Source organism: Galeopterus variegatus, unplaced genomic scaffold (assembly GCF_000696425.1).
Source record: "Galeopterus variegatus unplaced genomic scaffold, G_variegatus-3.0.2 Scaffold5906, whole genome shotgun sequence".
Taxonomy (NCBI): Eukaryota; Metazoa; Chordata; class Mammalia; order Dermoptera; family Cynocephalidae; genus Galeopterus; species Galeopterus variegatus.
This window is the reverse complement of record NW_007732017.1, coordinates 34,493-59,349: the sequence shown is the minus strand read 5'-3', so window position 1 is coordinate 59,349 and position 24,857 is coordinate 34,493. Positions and strand designations below refer to the sequence as shown.

General features: G+C 40.0%; 1 pseudogene; it reads right to left on the bottom strand.

Annotated features, from left to right (window-relative positions):
* Positions 1-19,390, bottom strand: part of LOC103605561 — a 55,472-nt pseudogene extending 36,082 nt beyond the window's left edge.
* Between the last annotated feature and the right edge of the window lie 5,467 nt (positions 19,391-24,857).

The following is a 24,857-nucleotide window of genomic DNA, read 5'->3' as shown; positions in this document are numbered from 1 at the left end:
GCCAAGAAAAACACAGACCGAGAAAATGATCACCTTTCAGGGACTGCTTTCCATCATCTGCAGTTTATATCAGGGGGAAGCTTATGTTCACAAAATCCCAGGGACCCAGACTGTATGTTGACATCTTCCCTAGAAGGGTCCAGGGAGAGTAGATCAGGTTTTGTTGAGCCACAATTTGGTCTCCAACTCAGGAAGGGATACTAGAAAGATTTAGGTACTCGCTACATTCAAAAAGATTGTGGTTTTGTATGCTTTCATTGGCACAGGGTTTCTATCAGTCCAAGCCCCCAAAATGAGATCCCTACAGCAGATCACTCAAAATGCAAACAACTTTGGCAGCTGAAATGCTGGAATCTTTGAAACCAAGGAACAAAGGACCATAGAAACAGAATTCTAGACCTGAAAAGGTCTTTGAGAAATGATACAGGTCAGCATATGGCATTTTGCAAAAATGATGTCTAAGCAATGCCCAGAAGTGGGTATTGGCCTAACTGTAATATCCCTTTACAGAGTGAAATTCAGAGAAAGTCACTTTCTTTGCTCTGATTTTAGGCTCAATGTGCATCTTTCTTTAGATAAGCACAGCTTCCAAAAGTTCACACAATTGAACAGGCCTCGTTACAAAATTACATTTATAGCTATTAATTCTTTTTTCTTGATTTCATACAGAACAGTGCAAGCAGTTATCCAAACAGAAGAGCTTTGATGTTTGCTGTAAATGAACCTCCAATTCTGTAAGAAAACACTAAGGGAATGTTCCTTAGAAGGTCATAAGATATATAAGTAATGAAAAAGAAGAGGAGATCTTTGTAAGGAACATGGGAAATTGTCAAAGCATTATTCTAAACCTCCCTTAAATTTAGGACAATATGAAAGAGAACATCTCCTTATGCTGATACTAACTTCTTTAAAAAAACAATCTAAGTAAAATCTCATTAATATGGGACACACTATTTTAGAACTCAGGATAATTTGAACCAGAGAGCTAAACTGACTTCTGTACCAACAATTCTCTTTAAAAAGTCAGAACCAAGAGGAAAAGAAAAAAAATCATTTTTAGGACTTTAGCAGCACCAACTTACATACAAGGAAGTGTCATATTATATAATTTTTTGTACATTTATGAAAAGTTACATGAAACCTTTAAATGGCAATACTTTGTTAATTCTGAATACAGCACAGCAGGGCAGAGAACCCTGTCCTGGGAAGGCCAGATTTCAGCATTTCTCTAGTTGGCCACTTGATCTCGGAGGCTTCTCTGTAACAGGACACTTTAGTCATATGTTACCCAAAGACCAGAGACTTTCTGGAACCCTCTAGCTTCTAGGTGTCTGGTGCAAGTTTCTTGTAAATGACAAAAACATATTTCTTTCAGATCTCTTCTTTAGTTTAAATTTCTTATAAGTTTAGACAGATCTTCCCACAAATTAATTCAAATGAACAGGATTTTCTTGTACCATACATCCTTCAGGCTACAATCTGAAACTTATGTTGACCGATGGAATATGTTTATCTTCAATGCTGTTCTGAGCAGAAACAGACCAGCAATGTTCGATGACTACTGCTTTCTTTTCATCTTGTAAGTTTCTGTAGCAATCTCTGCTATTCATAACCTAGCAGGTCTTAACAGTCAGGGAATGGCATTCTTTGCTGGTTACTATTGTCTCTTTGCTATTTCATAACCAACTTGTAGTTTACATTTGAGAAACTGCTTAGTAACTCAGCACGTATGAATAATTCAAGTGAAACCCTACGCTCAAAAAATCTCATATACCAGTGAGGTTTACTATAAATTAAAGTTTCCTGTATATATAATAGTACATGGTGATATTCTCACTTGAAAATTGATGCCATAATATTATTCTTATTTCTCAGAGAGGAGAGCCTGTACACGTAATGAGTTATGATGTACCTAAGGAAAAAAAGGAGAAAAAAAAACCCTTGGATTTAAGTCACAAAAATGATTTTGGAATGTAGCTGCAATTTACTATCTGAATTTGTTAACTGCATGACTTTGGGCAAATTATTTAACCTCTCTGTGCTTCAGCTTCTTTTTCTATGAAGTGGGCATAATTACACCTGATTCAGAATGAAACTGTAGAGTCTAAGTGAAATAAAGGATAAGATAGTGCCTTGCACATTCTCTGCCATGGAGAAGTATTCATAAACAGTACTTCTTTCCTTTTCATACAGAAATCCAGAAACCTAAAAAATGTTTTAAAATATTCATCTTTACCAGTTATAGACAAGGAACGATCCTTAATCAAAACTTTTTATAAAGAGAAAGGCATTTTCTGAAATTTTCTCATTTATATAATTAGAAGAATTAAAAACTCCCTAAGGCACAGAGACAAGAAAACAGGTTTCCCGACTAGTTTTCACCCTGGGTGTTGGGATTTGTTTCATACCCCTGTACTTGACTGTTGTCTCCTAAAGGGCAGGCACAGTGTCTTATCTCTGTGTCCCCTGCCACTCCTGCCAGAATCTTCACATACGGTATGTGCTATGTGAATATTTGCTGAGTCATATTTACCTTAGAATTCTTCTGTCGGTCAAGACTTAGATTGATTTTAACTAACATCACCTCAGATGAGTCAGATTAGATGTTGCACATAAAAATTAATACTCAACATTTGTGAATTCCAACTAAGATATTCATATTTCCTGGTCTTGTCAAAATACCCTAGTCTATAAACAGAAAAAAGGTTAGTATTGTGAAAGCATGTTTAAGGTTTCCTATTTGGTCTCTTCCTAGCTCACTGTGGGGACTGCATTCACTGGTGGCAAAAGAACTGGTACTAACTTATTACAGAATTCTGAGCAACCAACCACTTTAAAGAGTTATGAAACCCATATCTTCCCTTGGCTTTTCAAGCACTTACTTACCCAGAAAAGAGCTTTTACCCTCAGCCAAACAAGTACCCTTTCTTTTCTAGTGTTTGAAGATCATTCTTCAGTTCAATATAGGTTTGCACAACTACCACATGTGAGGCAGTGTTCTAGATGCTGGGGATGATTTGCATTAGCCATGTGAGTGGAGTGGGGGGGGGGGGGGGGGGGGGGGGGGGGGGGGGGGGGGGTTTAACGAGGAAGTGGTTAACGGACACAAAGAATGATTACGTATTGTGACGATGAATAAGCTAACTGTCCTGATCTGACCATCACACATCGTACACAACTACTGAAAGTCAACTTTGTATCCCACATACATGTATAGTAAATTTTCTTAAAAAAAAAAATATACGGGCCGGCCCGGTGGCGCACTGGATAGTGCGCCGCTTGGGAAGCGCGGCGGCGCTCCCGCCAGAGGGTTCGGATCCCACATACAGACCGGTTCCCGCTCACTGGCTGAGCGAGGCGCGGGAGCAACACCAAGGGTTGCGATCCCGTTGCCGGTCCCCGATCTGGTACGGGGGCAACACTGAGGGTTGCAATCCATTGCCGGACACAGAAAAAGACAAAAAAAGACAAAAAAAAAAAAATATATATATATATACACCCATGCAAACAAACACACATATACACACACACCTGCCCTCTTGTACTATATATTCTAGCAGGGGAGGAACAAACAGTAAACAAAGAAGTTAAATATATGGTAAATTTGATAGTGAGAAGTGCTTAGAAAAAAGAGAGTAGGGAAGAGGAATCAAGAGAACAGAGGGAAAGTAAGCTCCTGTAAATGGCAAGATTACAGAAAAAAATAAAAGACACAAGACCTCTATACATGGGGTCACCTCAGGGTGGTTAGTATAATTATTATTATTATTTCTGTTAATAATCTTTCCAGAAGATGTACCAACTACACTGACATACAAAGAGTAAGCAGACTTTAGGCTAATGATAATAACTAACACTTGTTCATCACCAGGCATTCTACCGAGCAGTTCATATATTATCCCATTAATCCTCACAAGTCTAAGGAGCAGCTAGTGTCCCTTTAAACCACTAACAAGGGCCGACCCCATGGCGCACTCGGGAGAGTGCGGCACTGGGAGCGCAGCAACGCTCCTGCCGCGGGTTCGTATCCTATGTAGGAATGGCCGGTGTGCTCGCTGGCTGAGCGCGGTGCGCGCGACACTGCACCACGGGTTGCAATCCCCTTGCCGGTCACGAAAAAAAAAAAAAGACGAAAAAAAAAAAACCCCACTAACGATAAGGAAACAGCACAATGAAGTCATGGGCCTGGTGTCACAAAGCTGGTGGCACAGTGGGATGTGACTCCAGGCCCCAGGTTTGTGATACTAAACTACCCTTTGCCCCAAGCCCAATATTGTTATTTGACAGATTTAAATAAACAATTCCCATAAATATAAGAAATTCCTTATTTCCTAGAAGGTGGAGCCTATTTTTGATGTTCCACTTGTGGAGAGAGTTACTGAATTCAAATCCAACACTTCACCCTAAATTACAATGAACTGCTTGTGCATCTTTCTGGGGAGAAAACACATAGTATTCTACAGCTTTGAGCTCTACCCTAAACTTCTGGGTTTATTTGTTTTTTTTTTTTTAAAAAAAAGCTGTTGTAATTTATTAAGATGAGACAAGACAAACCTGCATAGTGACTGAAGAGTGAGATCAAGAGAGAAGAAACACAAGTCTGATTAGACCAAGGTTATCGGCAAATATTTGGGAGGAACATAAGCCAAGCCTGTCCTGTGCTCCCTGAGCAACCTAAGCCTGGTCTGCCAACTCACAAACAAGAGCTGGGGTCCTAGTGATGAGTGAGTGAAAGTATGTGGGCTGACATGAAAATTCACCCCTATGCAGCAGAGAACAGCAAAACAAAACTCTCAAATTCCTGCTTGGCTCAGGCAATGTAATTACATTTTAATTATTTATATCTTGCTTTATTCCAGAGATGATAAGATAAACTAGATGTAGAAGAGAAAAAGAAAGAAGAAAAATTCAGATAACAATGTAAAATGGAGACAAGAATGGATCTAATACAGAAATACATACCACAAGGACCTATACATTTCCAAGGGGTGTGCAGGGGGCACAAATTTGGCTCCAAACTGACTGGCAGCCCATCAAAGAGAAAACTTAATCAGTTATACAAGTCATAGTGTCCACAACATAAAATATGTCCATAGTCTTCATATAAAAGAAACTATTATTAAATGATGCCCCTGCTCCACACAGAGCAATCTTTTTCAACTGTGACAGAAGGCGGAAAAGGGTTGAGCTCTGTCCTGCACAAAAGGGAGACAGGATGGAACAGAAAGGACATGGGTTCCTTCCTCTACAGACGATCCTGATTGTTATAAGAATTAAATGGCACCATTTGTGCACAGTGCCTGGTAGGATCTCATCCACAGTAGGGGTTCAAAAAATGGTTGTCATTATTATGAAAATGAGATGGAGAAGATGGTGATGGGCAGGAGGAGGTGGAGAGGGAGGAGGCAGGAAACTCTTCTGAGACTCAGCATTAGCAGTTACTCATTAAGTAATCCTGGGGAAGTCATCATGTCTCTTGGCCTCATCTATAAAAGTGGGAAAATATGTATTTTCGCAGGTTTAATGTAAGAGATAGGTGAAATAACGTATGTGCAAGAGTTTTTAAAATGTAGGTAACTTTTACAGGTAGGGCACAATTGCTAAACAATTGTTCCGGGATGGCTCACACACAGCTACACACAACTGGCCCTTAGCAAATGCTTCCTTTCTTTGGGGATGAAGAGTGGCTGAGTGGGAGCTCTCACCCTTTGTGATCTCTGCTCTAGTCACGTTTATTCTCTTTATCTAGAGGACTTCACACATACTGTTCCATCTGCCCTAAACAATCTTCTTCCACTGCCACCCTTCACCTGGAAACGCCTCCCCATCATTTGAGGCTCAGCCCTTCTCCTAGGAAGTCTTCCCTACCCTTCCTGACTGACTGGGATCCACGTATTCCAAAACTGTACTGTTTGTCTCTGATAATAACACTATCTTGTAATATTCAATTTTCTTGTCCAGACTTTGTTACTGGATGCATACCCCTTGAAGGCAGGGAATGTGTCTCTTCTTTACCACTGTAGCTGCAACACGTAGCCCAGTGCCCACACGTGGAAGGAACTCAGTACGTACTCATTGAATCTTGAAAGAATAAAAGTGGATTCAAAATATAGAAGACCAATCACATGGTTCTTCCTTTTTATCCTAGGTTGCTGGATGCTTAATTGATTTTTCTTGCACCGAAGATATAACGTATCCACATCCTCAACTGGGATTAATAAATGCTAGAAACTATGCTTAAACCTATGCCCATTCAAGTTTCAAGGCCATCTTCTAGAAAGCTTAGCAACATTTAAAGGAAAGTTTAGATCTGAATTTTTTCATCCAAGACCATTTAGAAAGATTCAATAAATCAGTTTACAAACATTTATCTTGAACCGAGTTCTTTTATTCCAAGCTTTTTACAACTTTGTACAGTTCAAAAGAAATGTTATCCCTTATATTATTCCTTCATTTGTTCATAAATCATTACCATGCTGGTTTGAATGAGCTTTTTAGGATGAAAAAAAATCACCCTCTCATTGAAGTTGTTGAAAGAAGCTTTTCCTCTTAGATATGCAGGTCATTTTTTACAGAAGTGAAACCTAAATACATCAAGATACTGTTGCCTCCTAATCTGCACTGTTTGAAGTACCAAATTTGACTAAATACATTTTCCTATTATTCATTTATGTTTTTAGGATGTACCTAAGATTGCAGTGGGCCATTTAAAACCACTCAGCATGTCAGATATCAAAACCTTCAGACATTTTGTAGCAAAGAGTGAAAGGGTATTCAATGTTTTGGTCCTCTATAGCAACAAAGAGCTGTTGAATGGAAATATAAAATTACTTGGGCTACTCAGTGTAGCTGACACCCATAATATGACCTTTCTTTACAGCCTTATAAATATCTTTCACATCACAAGTGGTGCCAGAATTGAATAGAGAGACTTTAAAACAAGGTTGTTTATAGACAATAAGCTATTATCCTCTAATACTTAGCAAACTGGCCATCAGCCAACCTTATATTTGGATACTCCTCTAAGGAGGACAATTAATTGGTTTATGTGAGAGGAGTAAAATGTCTTAAACAAAAAAATAGCCCATGCCGGTCAATGCTACAGGAAGAGTATTTTCGCGGGAAGTTATGGCAACAATATCAGACAGATGGAAGCGGAATATCTCAAATAATAGTTAATAATATATTTCCCCTGTGGATGATCTCTCTCTCCTTTTAACTCACTAGCAATGAACATGTACAATTTCTTCAAATTGAACCAATCTGCAGGTATCCCAAAATCACTGCAGTTGATAGATAAGAGATCTGATCTAATATATTTCTACAATAAATTCCCACATGTTACCCCCAATCCATGCTAAACTGCTCTATCTCATATAAATATAATCTGTTAAAAACTTCAGTGATCAAATGATTCAACTCAGTAGTTTTGCAGCTAAGATTACATAGAGGCTGTGACATGTGCCCTGTCACGTAACAATGTCTATTAGCAGAACCAGGTCTAGAACTGAGGTCTCCTGACCCTTACCCAGAGCTCTGTTCACTAACCCAAGCTGAGTCTTCTACTCCTACTTCCCATGAATCGTGAACTAAATCACCATTCCAAATCTGTGTTAAAGCACACGAGTGCACATGTGCACACACACACATTCCCCCCTCTAAAGAGTACCTACAGTTGATTGATTAAGGAGCAATTTGCACATGTTCCTAAATATACTCAAAAAAAAGTGGAATGAATTATCACCTGAATAGGAGGTAGAGCGAAAGTTCTTACAAGCAAAATAAGAGAGTATTACCAAAAAGCATGGTAGGCAAACCAAAAAGGAGAAGCAAAGGTACAGCCGGAAGGAAAACTCACGTCATAGAAAATGAATAATGTATTCATTCAGAAGAGTAAGGGGTGTGCACCACAGGTTTGGGCCATAAAATCAGTGCAGAAGAGGATTAAGACAATGGCTGGGGAATGTGGAGTGGATGAGGATCCTAACATGGCAAATTCTAGACATGAGGTAGAGTGTTCTCTTAATGAAAATCCCATGCATCTCACTAGTATTGGTGGAGGATAGGATTCCTTACAGGAGGCAATCTGGTCAGAACATGCTCATTGGTCCCTGCCATAGAGGATCCTCCATCTGCAACACATCTCATCAAGGTAGTTGCACAGTTCCAGACTTGCCTCTGTCTCATTTAGTGCTCGTTTCCTCATCTGCTGAACAGGTCAATGTCCAAACACCATAAATACCAGGCCACATACCAAATCTAAGAACCACAACCAGAATGGAGTTTAAGGCTGCCAAGCCAAGCATTTGGAGATAGGCTGAGATCAGGCCGGAAAAAACAGCCACCTAAGAAAAATGAATGAGGATATGTCTGCAATGGGTGTGTAGGCTGGATTAATGGGACAGAGGCAGGGAAGGCATGCACTGGGTGGTTGGGAGCAGTTGGCATGGTAGGCAGGTTAAAGACGCAAAAAAAGAAAATCTTTATTTATAATTATCCAACTCTACATTTTCAAAATAAATTTGAACATCAGTAAATCTGCCTTTTATGGATAGATGTCTTCTGATTTGCAATCTGCAATAGGATAATGTTTTCCCAATTCAATGAACATTCTGTAATTCACAGAAATAAGATCATATGTTTAATTTTCTATACATCTAATGGACCCAGTTATTTCCAGTAAAGAATTCTAAATTAACCCAGGAAGACATTCTAGGGTTTCTTTCATTCTACTCCTTTCCAAAGATATTTGTGGCCCTTGATAACCATCAGCTCTATAATGCTCAGTGATTTTACTTCTCTATGTCCCTCTTGCCTCAACTGCAAAATTAAGGCATTGGCTTCAAAGACCTCATAGTTCTCTCCCACTCCAAGATGTAAATCTGGGAATATATACTGGGTTTGGCCTGAGTACGTCTTTATGTAGGTATTTTATCTATCTTGGTACAATAACAACCACATGCCCCAGATGGTAAAACTATACTTTAAAAAAAAAAAAAAGCTCTGTCAGCACAGTGCACGGGTGTGGTGAAAATAGCACCTAAATTGCGTGCCATCAAAAACGTAACAGGGAGAAAAGGCAGATTCTGATAAACAGCTCAAGCTCGTGGAATGCAGCTAAGAAAGAAAGCATGTGAAATAATCCACAGATTCGGGATACCGTGGGTCAGGGTAGTAAAAAGAAATATAAAACAAGAAAGGAAGAGATGCTCTCAAAGTGACTATACAGGGAAATGTTGCTAATTACTGTTCAGTTATTTTCATTTAAGTGTTTTTTAAATTTTTTTAACCCCAAAATTTATGATCAAATCATATTACTGCTCACCCCTATCAACCAATGTGAAATTCTGCATTATCCTGGAACTTGTGATTTACATTTGGGAAATTTGAAGTCATCAAACTACTAGGCGAAGTTTGAGGAAAACACAAAAAATATTAAATCCCTCCTAATTATTTCCACCCTAGATATGTTAAAAAAAAAAAAAAGATAGTTGCAAACAACACTAAAACTTTCATAATATTCACTATTATCTTAAACTTTTCTCATAACTTATTTCAAAATTTGGAAGTGAAAAGAAACTATTTCTCACTCCCATCACGTGACTAAAGAAGCACAGGTTCAAAAAAGTCAAGTAACTTGACAATGGCCACACAGGCGAAACCAGGGACTTCATCTTCTGGCCTCTAGGTTTCTCTAAGTGTAAGACTGCCCTGCCTGGCTGGACTCTTGTTTGGAGCAAACTGGTAGGTGACAAAGCTACCACAGGCAGCCTTTTGCCAGAAATCTACTTCTGCTGGGGATGAATGTGTTGGACCCCAATTGCTGAGAATAGCCTGAAACAACTTGGAAGAAGTGCTGGTTTCTAAAGAAATCCCCACCTGGGGAGCGTGCCACCTTCTCCTCCGCCCATCTGTCATTACAAATCTCAGGTAATGCATCAGAGATCGTTCAATATCTGGAAATATATTGAACGTATTATGTATGTCAGAGATGTCTTCTCTCATATTTCCATTAAAAGTTCCCAGCCATGCCAAAAGTTTTTCATTCGCAAATGAGGTACATTTCAGTAAATGAGATGATAAATAAAACTTAAAGAATCCTCTAAGGAGGAAAGAGAGTTGCAAGAGGAGGGGGAGAACTTGCCAAAAAAGAAAAAAAAAATGCAGGCAGCCTCAGAAGAAAGGATTTGTTCCTTTGGTGATATACTATTTTTTAAGGCCTAAAACCTGCAAAGCACAACTTTCTTTTGTATCCTGATTCCAACAAATGAACAGAAAAGGCCACTTGGAGCTATTGGGGAAATTTGTATATAGATCATATATATCAAAGAGGATTATTGTTAGGTTCGATAACATTGTGGTTATATAAGAAAATATGCTTTTTAAATTTTTAAACTCATATTTAGAAGTCACAATGCCATGATTTTAGGGATTTACTTTAAAATACTTTAACCGAAAAATAAATACGTCAAATGTTAATCATGATAAAATCTAAATGATGGATATATGAGGGGTCACTATTTTATTCTCTTCATTTTTATGCCTGTTTGAAATTTTTTAATAAACAATTTTTTGAATGAACGCAAATCAACCATTGCTATATGCCAACATTCAGACTTTACATACAGAAGTGCTATTTTCATACATGAGCCAATGCTGATATACACATATTCTCACATTTTTTTTTTAAAAGTGACTAGTGTTTCTGGGTATTTCATATGAAAATGGATAATTTAGATATTTATTTATTTATTTTTTTTTCCTTTTTGTCTTTTTTCGTGTCCGGCAACGGATCGCAACCCTCAGTGTCGCGCCCGTACCGGACCGGGACCGGCAACGGGATCGCAACCCTCAGTGTTGCACCCGCATCTTGCTCAGCCAGTGAGCGGGAACCGGTCTGTATGTGGGATCCGAACCCTCAGTGGGAGAGCCGCCGCGCTCCCAAGCGGCTCACTGTAGCAGTGCGCCACCGTGCCGGCAGATAATTTAGATATTTAGAGCAATTAAATGTGTTTTAGCATGTACTAAAATAAAATAAAGGACTCATAGAATCCTATTGCAAGGATGTCCCCCACAATTTTCATTCGTGCTGGTGTATATCACTGACTGATTTCAGACCAGGTAGACAACAAGCAAATTCACTCCCTCAAAAAATAAAAATAAAAAATAGAAAATACCCTGATCACATGCCAGTTACTCAGAAAGCTGTTTGCCATTGCCAGCCCTTAGAACTTTATGTAATGTATTCATTTAATTTAACAAATATTCAGGATATTCACCACAAACCAGACACATTCTAAGTAAGTCCTTTCCAGATCTTAAATCATGTTATTACTAATAACAACCTTTGAGGTAGGGGCCATTATTATTTCCCATTTTACAGATGAGGAAACTGAGGTGGAGAGGGACTAAATATCACAGAGCTTTAAGTAGTAGAATTGGGATTTAAATCTGGGCTTCCACAGTCTGAGCTCTTCACCACCACGACATGTCATCTCTCTATTATAGTGACTAAACCACAATAGTCATTGGTGTAGCACTTTTTAAATAACAGAGTGAAAAATTTAATTATTTACTCTTTTAACTTATAACAATTTTTTGAACAGCCACAAACTATATGGAACATAGCATGGACAGAAAATTTGAATCAAATATCTTAAGACGGAAATCAGATGATTCTGGAAGCATGCCACTTACTCAGGTGTGACTTTTCTCCAGGGCTCACCAGGCCTAGAACCTCCTCTGCCTTTATTACTACTCCTCTTTCTCTCCCTTTCTCTCCCTTTCCTCTCCCTTTTCTGCCAGTGAGCTTCTTTTCTTTTTCTTTTTTTTTGGCTGCTGGCCAGTATGGGGATCCAAACCCTTGACCTTGTTACAAGGCTGTGCTCTAACAAACTGAGCTAACTGGCCAGCCCTGCCAGTGAGAAAACTAGCCCTAGCCCCATCACCTCTGGAGATCTGTCCCCAACGTGGACTGGAGGATGGAGTCCTTTCTTCCTCTGTGTTTCTGTAGTTTTATCTGTTTCTCCACTCTATCATATCTCACATGGCATTGTAGTTGGTTGTGGCTTTTTTCATTTTTTTTTAACCCACCTCTCACCATAGATTAGGGGAACCTCTTTGCTGTAATTGCCTCTACTACCTACTAAATCTCCAGGCATGTAGCAATCCTTGGAAAATATTTGTTCACTGTATGTTCTAGTATGTTGGGGTCATCTGAGCACCCTGCTGGTACCTCTGTTTTAGCACGTTAGTACCTCGGCTGGGATTCTGGATTGTGTTTTTCTTCGTCATCAAACTAAGGTCCATGGGGAAAGGGAGGATTGCATTTCTTTCTGTAACTCTTATAGTCCCTACTGGTGGTTGAGGTTTAAAGATAAATAATCATCAGCAATTATCATTCCTCTGCAGAGGTGTGAAACTGCCAATAACTAAAGTTCCAGTTGATGGAATAGCAGACAGACCAAATATTTGTGATATTGTCTCCAGTAAAATAAGGAAGCATGCCAAGCCTTCGGGAGGTGTTTGCCCCACCATGGCGCCCGTGTCCTTTGGGCATGTCTGCTGTTGATTAGACCTTCTTGGGCTGAGCTTCTGTAAGAAGCCACAAGTATAAAAAGTATCATTTTTCTTCATGAGAACACAACCACATAAAATAAGCACAAATGATAGATCTACCTCAGAACCAAGAAATGACAAGACTCTTCATCTCAGAGAGCGGGAGTCATAATTCACTCACCCTAAGGTTAACTTCAGTACTAAGTGGAACCACAAGAGTGAATGGGAGGTTGGAGAAAACATATAACAATGCTTTCCCTGCTAGAACCCTCCAGCATTTCCCTATTCCTAAGAGAACAAGAGATAATTTCGCTTGATAAAAAGGAAGCCGTGAAGAGAAAACTGATGGTAATTTACCTCAGATTTTGACCTTGTGATAAACAATTCAGAAATGTTTTTTAATTTAAAAATGTTTGTTAAGACACTGTTGCCTGTGCACAACTGCAGACCTGCACTCTCCAAGACAGTGGCCACTAGCCGTACATTGAGCACTTGAAATGTGTCTAGTACAAATTACGATGTGTGGTAAGTATAAAATACACATCAAAATGCATAGATTTAGTTAAAAAATGTAAAATATGTCATTAGCAGTTTTTATATTGATTACATGTTAATATTTTGGCTATATTAGCTTAAGTAAAATATATCTTTAAAATTAATTTTATTTGTTTATTTTTACTTTTCTAATGTGGTTATCACAAAATTTTAAATTACATATGTGGCTTGCATTTGTGGCTTGCATTTTATTTCTGTTGGATAACAGTACTATGGACAACAAGACAACAAAAACCCAGTAAAACATGGTTTATGATATAAATCAAATCCCCTTCCTCAAAACCCAAATGCAGTTAGAATAATCTAAGATCAACCTTAAGTCTATGTAGTGAAACATCCCACCACAGAAACTGTAAAACTTGTAGCCAAATCTAAATGGAACTAAGATAATGCAGGGGACAAGAAGCATGGAAAATACAAAACAATAGAAAATTCCAAAACCATAAATTTTTGACCCTAGAAAATACACCTCCATTGGAGATCCATATCAGACCCTACCTCCTCCCAGCTCAACTCTACCATACTTAGCTCCCTGATGAAGACCCCCCCAGGGCATCCTTCTGGTTAACCATCCTCAGGAGACACTAAATAGTACTGAGCTTGGTAATGAGAGCCAGACATTCCTTCTGCTACTGTGGTTGGAACACTGCAAAAGGTTCCTGATGCAAACTTCCAGGTGTTCTATAAAGAATTTGGTTCTTCCAAATGGGCAAGTATGATTTATTTCTTATGTTTCCATTAAAAGTACAATAGGAGAAGCCCAGAGGGGGATAGTACTTATGAAATAGAAAGCAATTACCTTTCTTTTTCCTCCAACTTCCAAGACAAGGAGGAAAATTCATTGATCGGTATTTATTAGCTAATGATGAAAGAGCACTTCAAAAATGAAAATGGCTCTGAAATGCACTGCATTATCCTGATTGCAGAAAATGGAGGCTAAAGAGAAGGGTTCTCTGTAAAATATCCTCTGCAATGGGCTTCATCTCTCATAAGCCACCAGGATTACTTTGTCCCTCCCATGATAATAACTTGCCTTCATGGTCATAGCCAAGAACACATTCTTTGTGTGGTTATGTAAGCTTCTAAAAATAGCAATTTATCATGGAAATGCTAAATGATCCTTGCATGCAGTGTTTTGATGGGCTAAGTTACTTCAGAGTCTATTTTCTTTAACATATTATAATTAAAGATAAAAATCATGTTTGATGCTTTTCAAACTAAAAGTATATCAGTTTTGTGCTTTGGGCATTTTTTCATCTTGAAAACATGAAGAAAGGTTTCCTGTGGTCAAAGAAATTTCACTACAGGCATGAAGATGAATTTTTTCCTCATTATTGAGGTCTAATGAAAAAGAGGAGATAATTCAAAGTGTAATTTATTTTTTCTGTCTGTCTAGCTAGGTTTGATAAATGCATTCATTCAAAGTAAAAGAATCTGAGAAATTAGCTAACAGAATATTTAAAGGAAACCTGACAATGCATTTCCCATTTCTTAAGTCAAGAACGTTAAAACTGAAAGAGTTCCAAGAAAGAATCTAGTTGATGTCTCCTTAAAACCAGATGGGTTAAGGTGTCTGCCAAAGCGATACAGCAGAGCCAGATCCCTGTCTTCTCTCCTAGATCACATATTTGTCACTCACCTGGGTACCCAGTGAATGAACGAGTGAATGAATGAAAGATTAAAAGAAGTGACTCGACACAACTTGAGTACTCTTGGAGGTATGTAACCCAAGGTGTTAAGATGAGACTGCAAAAGTCAGAAAAAAATGTAAAGCAGTGGGGGAGACTTCCTTCACTCAACAAATGACTAATCTGCCTTCTGTTTCTATGGATTCACCTATTATGGATATTTCATTTAGATGGAATAATACATGTGTGGCCTTTTGTGCCTAGCTGCTTTCTCTTAGCATGTTTTTGAGGTTCATCTATGCTGTAGCATGCATGTGTCAGTACTTGCTTCCTTTTTATGGCTGAATAATATTCCATCGTATGTATATACCACAAGTTGACAACCTCTTATCCATATGTAAATTATTTGTGGCAACTTTTGATCTTCAGTGTTTGTTGAACTCCCTACCTTCTTTTTTTTTTTTTTTTTCTTTTTTTTTTTGGTGGCTGGCTAGTGCAGAGATCTGAACCCTTGACCTTGGTGTTGCAAGGCGGTGCTCTAACCAACTAAGCCAACCAGCCAGCCCCGAACTCCCTACCTTCAATTAACACACTCTTAAGAGTCCTCACTCAGAAGCCTGTTCCAAAAAATGGAAAGCTGCTTTAATAACACGCTAAGTCAACATAACAATTCTCTCTGTATAACCTGAATAATCTACAAAGCATTTCTAACAACAACCCAGTGAAGTGAGTGCTATTATCATTATCTTTGTCATGGAGGTGAGAAAACTATGATGTAAGGAGCTGAAGCAGCGGTCCAGTGACATAAAATGGAAAGCTGCTTTAATAACACGCTAAGTCAACATAACAATTCTCTCTGTATAACCTGTATATTCTACAAAGCATTTCTAACAACAACCCAGTGAAGTGAGTGCTATTATCATTATCTTTGTCATGGAGGTGAGAAACCTATGATGTAAGGAGCTGAAGCAGCGGTCCAGTGACATGGCTGGTAAATGGCAGAATCAGGACTGGACCCCTTCCCTTTCCACCCACTGCCCATCATCCAAGCTCATCCATCTACCCCATCCTAACCCACAGTCACACCTCACTACATTGACTATGAAATATTTCTACAAATCAAATTTGAAAGAATGGTTTTCACATTCAGGACAAAAAGACCTCCCTTATAAATTGATTTAGCTCTCTATATATGTTTAAGTCAATCCTTGCAATTCATAAAACATTTTCCCAAATAAACCATTTTATAAATGATTTGCAGAGTCCCATATTAGCCCACAAAATGTCTAATCCATCATGCAGAGAAACTACATTATTACTTCACAATCAGACTTAAACTTTATGTATTTGTTTATTTTTTTAGAAAACAAGCTCCATTTTTAGCATGGAGGTGTCTGAACCTCAGCACCCCTCCCGGTTGGGGTGCTCTCTGTACACTGCCCCACCCCACCCACTCTGCTTTGCTCCAGCGATTGACAAAATTCCAAGAGCAGTGAGATGGAATCCTGTTGATGAAGAGGCTGAATTCAAGAGGTTCCCAGACAAACCTCCAGAGAGGAACAGAGGTAACCATGAAGGTTGAATAAATTCTCAAAGCAAACCTACAGGGTATTTAGGGAGGGAGGAGACAGGAGGAACAGAGCAGAGACAAGGTTTATGTTTGGTATTTAGTTGTGAGCCGCAGGTTGGTTGCTCCAAGTCACAGACCCAAATAAGTTCCAGTGTTAGAGACATCCTAGAACACTGACCATTGCAATAGCATAGACAATTGATAAAACAACGATTATACATACACTTTAAGAACTAAAATAATACATGATAGATTCTCTCCATATACAGAGCACTTTACGGTTTATACAACACTTTAACATCCATAATCACCTGAGGTCCTCACATATTATTATACCATTTTCCTGATGCAGAAATTGATAATGACAGTTAAATGCTGTAGCCACAGAGCTAATAAGTCATAAATCCAGGACTTAAATTCAGGTTTTTTATATCTGCAAAGCCAGTGTTCTCTCTGCAGCACATGCCACCTGAGGCTAACTTCAAGGAAGAAACATATCCTAAATCAGTTGGTAGAACGAAAAAGAGGTGAGAAATAAAAATTGCTCTAGGTGGGAGAAACAGCAAAACACAGCATCACACACTATTGATATGGAAGCGAATAGGACTTTCTCTTGAGCGTTTTTTATTTTGTAGCTCACACTCATCCCTTCTCAAAATCGTAAGTCCCGAGATAAAGTTTACCTCTGAGAGGGAAAGTCGTCTGCCTCATATGAAGGAGGAGCAGGAGTTTTTTCCAAAGTACAGATCTTTTCAAACCAAAATAACTTCAGTTATTCCAGGGTTAGTCACACTTATATTTTATTTTTACACAGTGGATATTTTTATCTATCTGTAAGGTTAGTTCTTCTTTAATTACAAGCACTTATGCAGAAAAGAAGTCTTTCCATCATACTGTCATGTTATGTTTCTAAAAGCGAAGTGACTGTAGTCTGGGTCCTCTTTATGGGGCTGCAGCCGAGCTCTGAAGCAGACGCTGGTCATCATTCGAGGTGAATGGGCTGCTCTTCCCACACTGAGACTGACACGGGTACACCAGGCCCCGGTTGCGGAAGGCCCACCTGTCCACCTCACCACCGCTTTGTTTTCCTACTTGTGTCATAGAAGCCCCTTATACAGTGTATCGGTCTGTTTCTGTTGCTTATAAAATACGTGGAACTGGGTGATCTGTAAGAAAATGAAATTTATTGCTTACAGTTTCCAAGGATGAAGAGTCCAAAGTCTGGCTGGCGGTAGCAACAGTGACCCAGGGGTCTCCCATTGCAAGATGGTGGAAACAGAGCAGAGACAGGGACAGGGCTCTTCTTTTAAAGCCCTCAGAACCACGCCCCTGACCACCATTTTTTTTTTTTTTGTGACCGGTAAGGGGATCGCAACCCTTGGCTTGGTGTTGACCGCACCGCGCTCAGCCAGTGAGCACACCGGCCATCCCTATATAGGATCCGAACCCGCGGCGGGAGCGCTGCTCTCTCCCAAGTGAGCCATGGGGTCAGCCCCTGACCACCATTTTTAATCCATTCACTACTGCATGGTCCTACAATCCAATCACCTCTTCAAGGCCCCACCTTTCAATTACCATAATAGGGTTTCCCACCCTCTTAACAGTCATGGTGGGGGCCAAGTTTCTACTACATAAAACTTGGGGAACACAATTCAAGCTTCAGTGAGTTTTGGGAGAACATAATTCAATCCGCTACACACAGCATGCCATGGAAATGAGAGAGTTTAGAATGCCTGGGATTTGTAGATACACACTCCATTAGCCAGCCTCCCAACTAATTGCTATTTTAACACTCAGCCTAGCATAAATTATAATTGATGGTAATACATGAGGAATAATGATTTTTTAATTTTAGTCCCCATAAAGAGTGACAGAGTATCTGTATGTACACTGGGGTGGGGCTGAGGGCTGGCCTATGGGAGGGAGGGAGCAAACAGTCATTGGTGAATATTTATCCCTCTTTCTAAGGCTTTATTATACCATAGCTGAACTGATATGGGCATAAATCATATGTGTAGGAAGCTTAGAAGTCTGCGTGTTCGGTTCAGTTCTGATTCGTTCCATTAGTGTCTTTCTAAGAGGTTAGGCAAATTTTGACTGACATGCCTCTTACTCTCTAGCTTCTGCTGCTCAGTGGCAGGTAACCTTGGTAAAATATGATGGTCCCTGCACTACTGGGGGGTCTTGTAATGCCACCTGTATCTGGAATCAGAAGCCCCAGACTTGCAACCTGTGTTTGCTCATTATTAGCCATGTGACCTTGACTAGGCAGCCAGCTGGCTAATGAGCCAGCATTTCATCAACTAAGTACTGAAAACAATAACACCTACTTCTTAGCATTGTTTAGGAAACGAAAAAAAAAATAAGGTACATTACAAGAAAAACTGGAAAACTTTAAAATGCCATTGACATACAATTTATCTACCCACTAAACAAATGTGAGTCACTATGCAGGCAAAAACAATAATCTACATCCTTCCTTGTGTAAGTTTCTTGCCAGATTTCTAAGTCATTTTCACAAGAAAAATGAAGTGGACATTCGAATGGTTATCTAGTAAAATCTGACCATGAAAAGGCTACCTTGGTACGTTCTAGGCAGAGAGGGCAGGGAGGTTTATGTTAAAGTGGTTCGATTTAGTATCTCACGTCACTCATTGTAAAAGCAGGGCTGACACGTGAAGGGCCTGTTGTTGAAAGTCCCATAATGAAGAAGAGAATAAGACTCCACTAGTTGCCTCCCTGCCCCTAAAAGAGTTTCCATCATTTCATTAAAAAAACAAAAAACCCTACCACATACCGCTCAATATGGTGACTGGCTCCTGAACAGTCAAGACGTTATTTTCAAACACATTCTTTCCTTGCTTTTCTATCCCCATGGGGCCCTGCTCTAATTCCTGGCCTTCTGAAACCCCATGGCTGCAGCTTCCATCTTACTGAGCAGATTTTCAAACAAAGTGCCCTCGCTGTGTACAGGGAACTGCCCTCCAGGGCTGCAGGCTCGCCGGGCCGGGGCTCCGATGCTGATGCTGAGTTTATTTCCCCATTCATCCATCAGTGGATACTTGAGGTGCTTCCACATTTTAGCTATTGCGAATGCTGCCACGATGAGCGTGGGTGCACTACTATCTCTTCAAGACCCTGCTTTCAACTTGTGCAGAATGCACCTAGAAGTGAAATGGCTCGATCTTATAGTAATTCTGTATTTAATTTCTTGAGAAATCACCATACTGTGCCTCTATCTGTCCTCAGGCAGCAAGTCATTCAATCTTTCAGTTTCATCATTTGTCAAAGGTAAGTGTCAACACTGGACCAGTCTATATTCGTGGGTAGTGTTGAAGATAAGATCAAAGGAATGATGTGGAAGTCCCCTCAGAGGTCTCAAGTACTTCTCACATTTAAGATACTATTATAATAATGGATTCAGTTTGAAAAAGTGCTGCACAAAATAACTTCCTTTATCCAAAACCTCAAAGTGAATGGGAAACTGAGTCTAAGATAGAGAAAGTGACCCCAGATTATTCCTGTGCTTGCATAGGTAGAGACTTGGACTGGGACTTCAGGGATTTGTGTGCTGCTTCTAATTTGGCCACTGCTTTGGGAAAATCACTGGACTTCACTACGAAATAAGAATACAATAACCTGCCTTCCCCCAAGTCCAATGGATAGGGTGTGGGTAGGATACAAAACACTCAGAAAGCTTGAGACAAGGAAACTTCTAGGAAGTCAATTACATGCATTTTTTTTTTAAATGTGATGTCAGACATTTTCTCCTCCCACTCATTTTCCCTGGTCACAATCTAAATTTTATCCAGATGTGAACATGAAGAGGCCTGTCTTTGTCTGTCCTCTGCTCCTTTGCATACTCTTTGGTTTTCCTTTGTGCAACAGGTTTCAGTGCTGTTTTTCAAGACACAGGTCATAAAGGGGGAGCAGAGTAAGTGGGATGTAGTGATAGGAAAGGGGGCCAGAGGAACTGCACCATTTTACATTCCCACCAACAGTGCACAAAGGTTCCAATTTCTCCACATCCTCTCCAAACTTATTTTCTGTTTTTTTGAAAGTAGCCATCCTAATGAGTGTGTTTGTGCTCCCATCTTTTCTGGGAGAATGGGGGACTATATGAGTGTCAACAATTTGGTAGCCAGATTTGCTATTCATTTCTCCATGCATACAGGAACTTCTTTCGGTCAGCCAAATTCTGCTCTGGCTACAATTTTCATCTAGTATCTCTGTCTTTTCCAAGTCTTCCATTTTTCACTAATTCAGGAAACGTAAAATTAATTTGGGCAATTAAAGGGTTTTCAGTACTCTGAAATAAAGGACTCTGATATATATATATATATATGTATGTTAACTAGCTGAGCTTAGTTAATCATGCTACCTTCCATCTCAGAAAAGGAAGGAGAAAAACTTTGCAGAACAGAAAAGCTGAAATCACTAGAATCTACTGGAAAACACTGAGATAACAGCCAGGAGAATAAAAGTAACAACTCATATTCATATAGCAGGCTAAGTGCTTAAAAATCACTTTTTTATCCTATTTTTTAATCACTAATTTTATCTTATTATAGTAAGAACATTAAACATGAGATGTATCCTCTTAACAAAACTTTAAGTATACTATTCAGTATTGCTGACTGCAGGTACCATGCTGACTAGCAGATATGATCATCCCTCCTGAGAACATTATCGTTGACAATTTCAGACGTGGAAACTGAGGCACAGTGTGGTGAAATAATTTACTTGAAGTCGCACAGCTAGTAGATTCCAGGTTCAGAATCCAACTCCCAGTCATTTCATTCCAAATCCTGTTTTTTCACTATGTGATACTATCTAATGACTACTGAGGTCTTCACATCAGGAATTGCAAAACTTTTAAGGACCTATTTGTAAAAAATAAACAAACAAACAAAAGAATGTAATTTGGAGTTGTTGTTCAAGTGGAATGGTTCCCCTAAGGCAGGCAGTGCATAGAGCTAACTAAGCCCTAACTCTTTATGAGACCTGACTTGCCCAACTCTGAATAGTACATATTAATGGATCTAGAATTAGGCAAGACACAGACATCTCCCATCAAAAGAACTTGCAGAAATACTCCTCCACAGCTGAGAGTCTACTGGATGACAGCAGTCTTTTCCACCTAAAATGCTTCTTGAAGTCCTTTTTATTACAAATGGCATCCTATGCTCAGTTGTAATTCCTGATCATACAGGCCCTCTCTGCTTCAGTGTGTCATATAAGCTCCCTCTCATTCAGTGGCCACATACCCTTCTCTCAGAACAGGTTTCCTCCCCTTTAAACCTCTTAGGGATATTATGAACTTTTACGACTGTAATGTTGGTAAAGCATAACACCTAGCACCAGGTGGTTAATAGATGCTCAATAAACCAATGCTCAGCATTACCCCTCTGTGCCCTGCTGTGGCCTTTCCCTCCCATCATGGATACATGGGTGAATGCCATGGAGAAGCATTTGCAGGAGATCTCTGAACTAAGAGGTAAAGAATTTTTAGACATTTACAATCCTTAATTATCAGCTGCTGCCCCTGAGGTCTATCTCGTACTTCCACATCAATGGGCCTGTTTTGTCAGTCTGCATTTAAGTGCCCTGCGCACTTCATCACCATTTACCCAGCCTGACTGCACGTACTCTGCAGGAGCAGCCCTTTCCTGCATCAGGTTTTGTGGCCGTGTGCCTGTGTGCTCACAGTTCTCAGTTCTCCATACAGACAACACTCAGTTACAAATCACTGACTGGTCAGAAAGAGGCTCTGAAGCTTTCTGCCTCTAAGGCGATCTTTCTAACATAATGTTATGTGTAATCCCAGGAGCTTTGGAGCCCAGACACTCTATGGATCTCAACAGCCCAGGCAGCACTGGTCAGAAAGGCCCAAGGAAACCAAACCCCTGACAGCTCTATAGCCTGAGTGCACAGGCCTCCACCATCCTTCCTTTAGAGATTCCTCACATCCAAGAAGTCTACTCAGCAGCATTTGAAGGTCACCAAAGATGACTAGCTTTGACTCACCAGCACCGCTTACCTCAGACACATCTGCCCTGATAACTCCCCTTCAGCCTCTCTGCTGACCAAGAGAAAGGAGACTAAGGCTCTTGCCCTGGTTAGCTCCCTACACCATTTAGCACAGAGTGGGTATTTTCAATAAATACACCTTAAGTGCTACTCATCTGTAGATAACACACCGACCCAACTGTCCAGAGGATCTGAGGGTTGAACTAAGAGCTGATTAGGATTCACGGTAAGAATAGCTCACGCTTACCTTGTGTAATCTAACATGAGAACAATAAGAACATGCACCAATGAAAACATTTTAGAGTTTAGTCTGTACAGAGCACCATGCTAAGTATTTTACATGCACTGTCTCATATAATCCCCACAGCAACCCCATGGGATCCCTATTCTGCATATGAGGAAAAAGAGATGCAGAAAAATCCAGCAAATCCCATATGCTTAGTCTATACCATTTGGCACACACTTGGGGTTCCACAGGTAGGACTCAAATCCAGCTCCCCAAATCCCTAAGTGTGACTCTGGGTGAACTTGTAACTTGTCCAGCCTGAGCTTTCATCTTCAAGATGGGACTAACAATGTCTAAAGCCCCTGGCACTGCCACTTTTTCTCCTTCAGGAGTCATGGAAACCCTCTTGGTATGTCCTCTCTACCTCAGTAACCCAGAGATTCAGGAGGGTCTAGAATTTCAAATCCTGAGTTTGGCAACCTGAATTCCAATCAAGCCTCTATCTGTCCTCAGGCAGCAAGTCATTCAATCTTTCAGTTTCATCATTTGTCAAAGGTAAGTGTCAACACTGGAAGATTCAGGAGGGTCTAGAATTTCAAATCCTGAGTTTGGCAACCTGAATTCCAATCAAGCCTGTATCTGTCCTCAGGCAGCAAGTCATTCAATCTTTCAGTTTCATCATTTGTCAAAGGTAAGTGTCAACACTGGACCAGTCTATATTCGTGGGTAGTGTTGAAGATAAGATCAAAGGAATGATGTGGAAGTCCCCTCAGAGGTCTCAAGTACTTCTCACATTTAAGATACTATTATAATAATGGATTCAGTTTGAAAAAGTGCTGCACAAAATAACTTCCTTTATCCAAAACCTCAAAGTGAATGGGAAACTGAGTCTAAGATAGAGAAAGTGACCCCAGATTATTCCTGTGCTTGCATAGGTAGAGACTTGGACTGGGACTTCAGGGATTTGTGTGCTGCTTCTAATTTGGCCACTGCTTTGGGAAAATCACTGGACTTCACTACGAAATAAGAATACAATAACCTGCCTTCCCCCAAGTCCAATGGATAGGGTGTGGGTAGGATACAAAACACTCAGAAAGCTTGAGACAAGGAAACTTCTAGGAAGTCAATTACATGCATTTTTTTTTTAAATGTGATGTCAGACATTTTCTCCTCCCACTCATTTTCCCTGGTCACAATCTAAATTTTATCCAGATGTGAACATGAAGAGGCCTGTCTTTGTCTGTCCTCTGCTCCTTTGCATACTCTTTGGTTTTCCTTTGTGCAACAGGTTTCAGTGCTGTTTTTCAAGACACAGGTCATAAAGGGGGAGCAGAGTAAGTGGGATGTAGTGATAGGAAAGGGGGCCAGAGGAAAGAGTTATAGAACACTCCAGAATGTGTACCTCCTCTCTGTCAATGCAGAGTCAAGGTGATGAAAAGGTCCCAACTCCAGACAAATGCACTCAGCCTTGCAAAGCCTTCCAGGAGGCAGCATCCCACAGCCCAGACTGCCAGTGGCACACGCGTGCACACACACTCACACACACACACACACTCACACACACACACACACACACACACACACACGCTTTCAGGGAGAACGGTGCTCTCCCATCCCGGAAAGTGTTTGTTTCAATTAAATTCATCAAGATCTGTGCCACATGTTAGGGAAGAGAGAAAAAACCAAAATGAAACTGAATTACTTTTATCTCTTTAGGGATTGATCTTTATCAAATAAACCACCATCTATGCATGGGGAGAAGCTTTTACTTATGAAAAACAGAGGCAGGTGCAAAAGAGCAGCAGCATTTGGTACGAAAAGCCCTGGGAGCAGAAGGAAGTGGATTTAGATGCATCCACTCAGCTTTTCCACTGATATCTAAATCATAGTCTGGGGAGCAGATCACAGCCCTGGCTGGGTCTGGTCCCCCCTGAGGTCCTTTCCCACTTTGCTCACTGCTTCAGCTGCCCAGTGAGAACAGATGGACAGAAGTTAAAAGAGCAAGGTCAGCTCATCGGCTAAGTCTTATTTCACACCCTGCCCCACCTCTATCATCCCTTTCTGGGACATAAAGACGGAGAATGAAGGGTAAGGACACTGCTGCATTTGATTCCATAGGAAACTATGGTGTTTTCATTTACATCCCCTGAATAGCTGGCCGGTCTGATTTACACATTGATAATATGTGATGCTTTGTATTCCAGCAAATATTTAATCCCTGACCGATCAATAATCCTCGCCTGGCTGTTCTTTTTTGAAAAGAAATAAATCCCCTTTTACTCTTAAAATT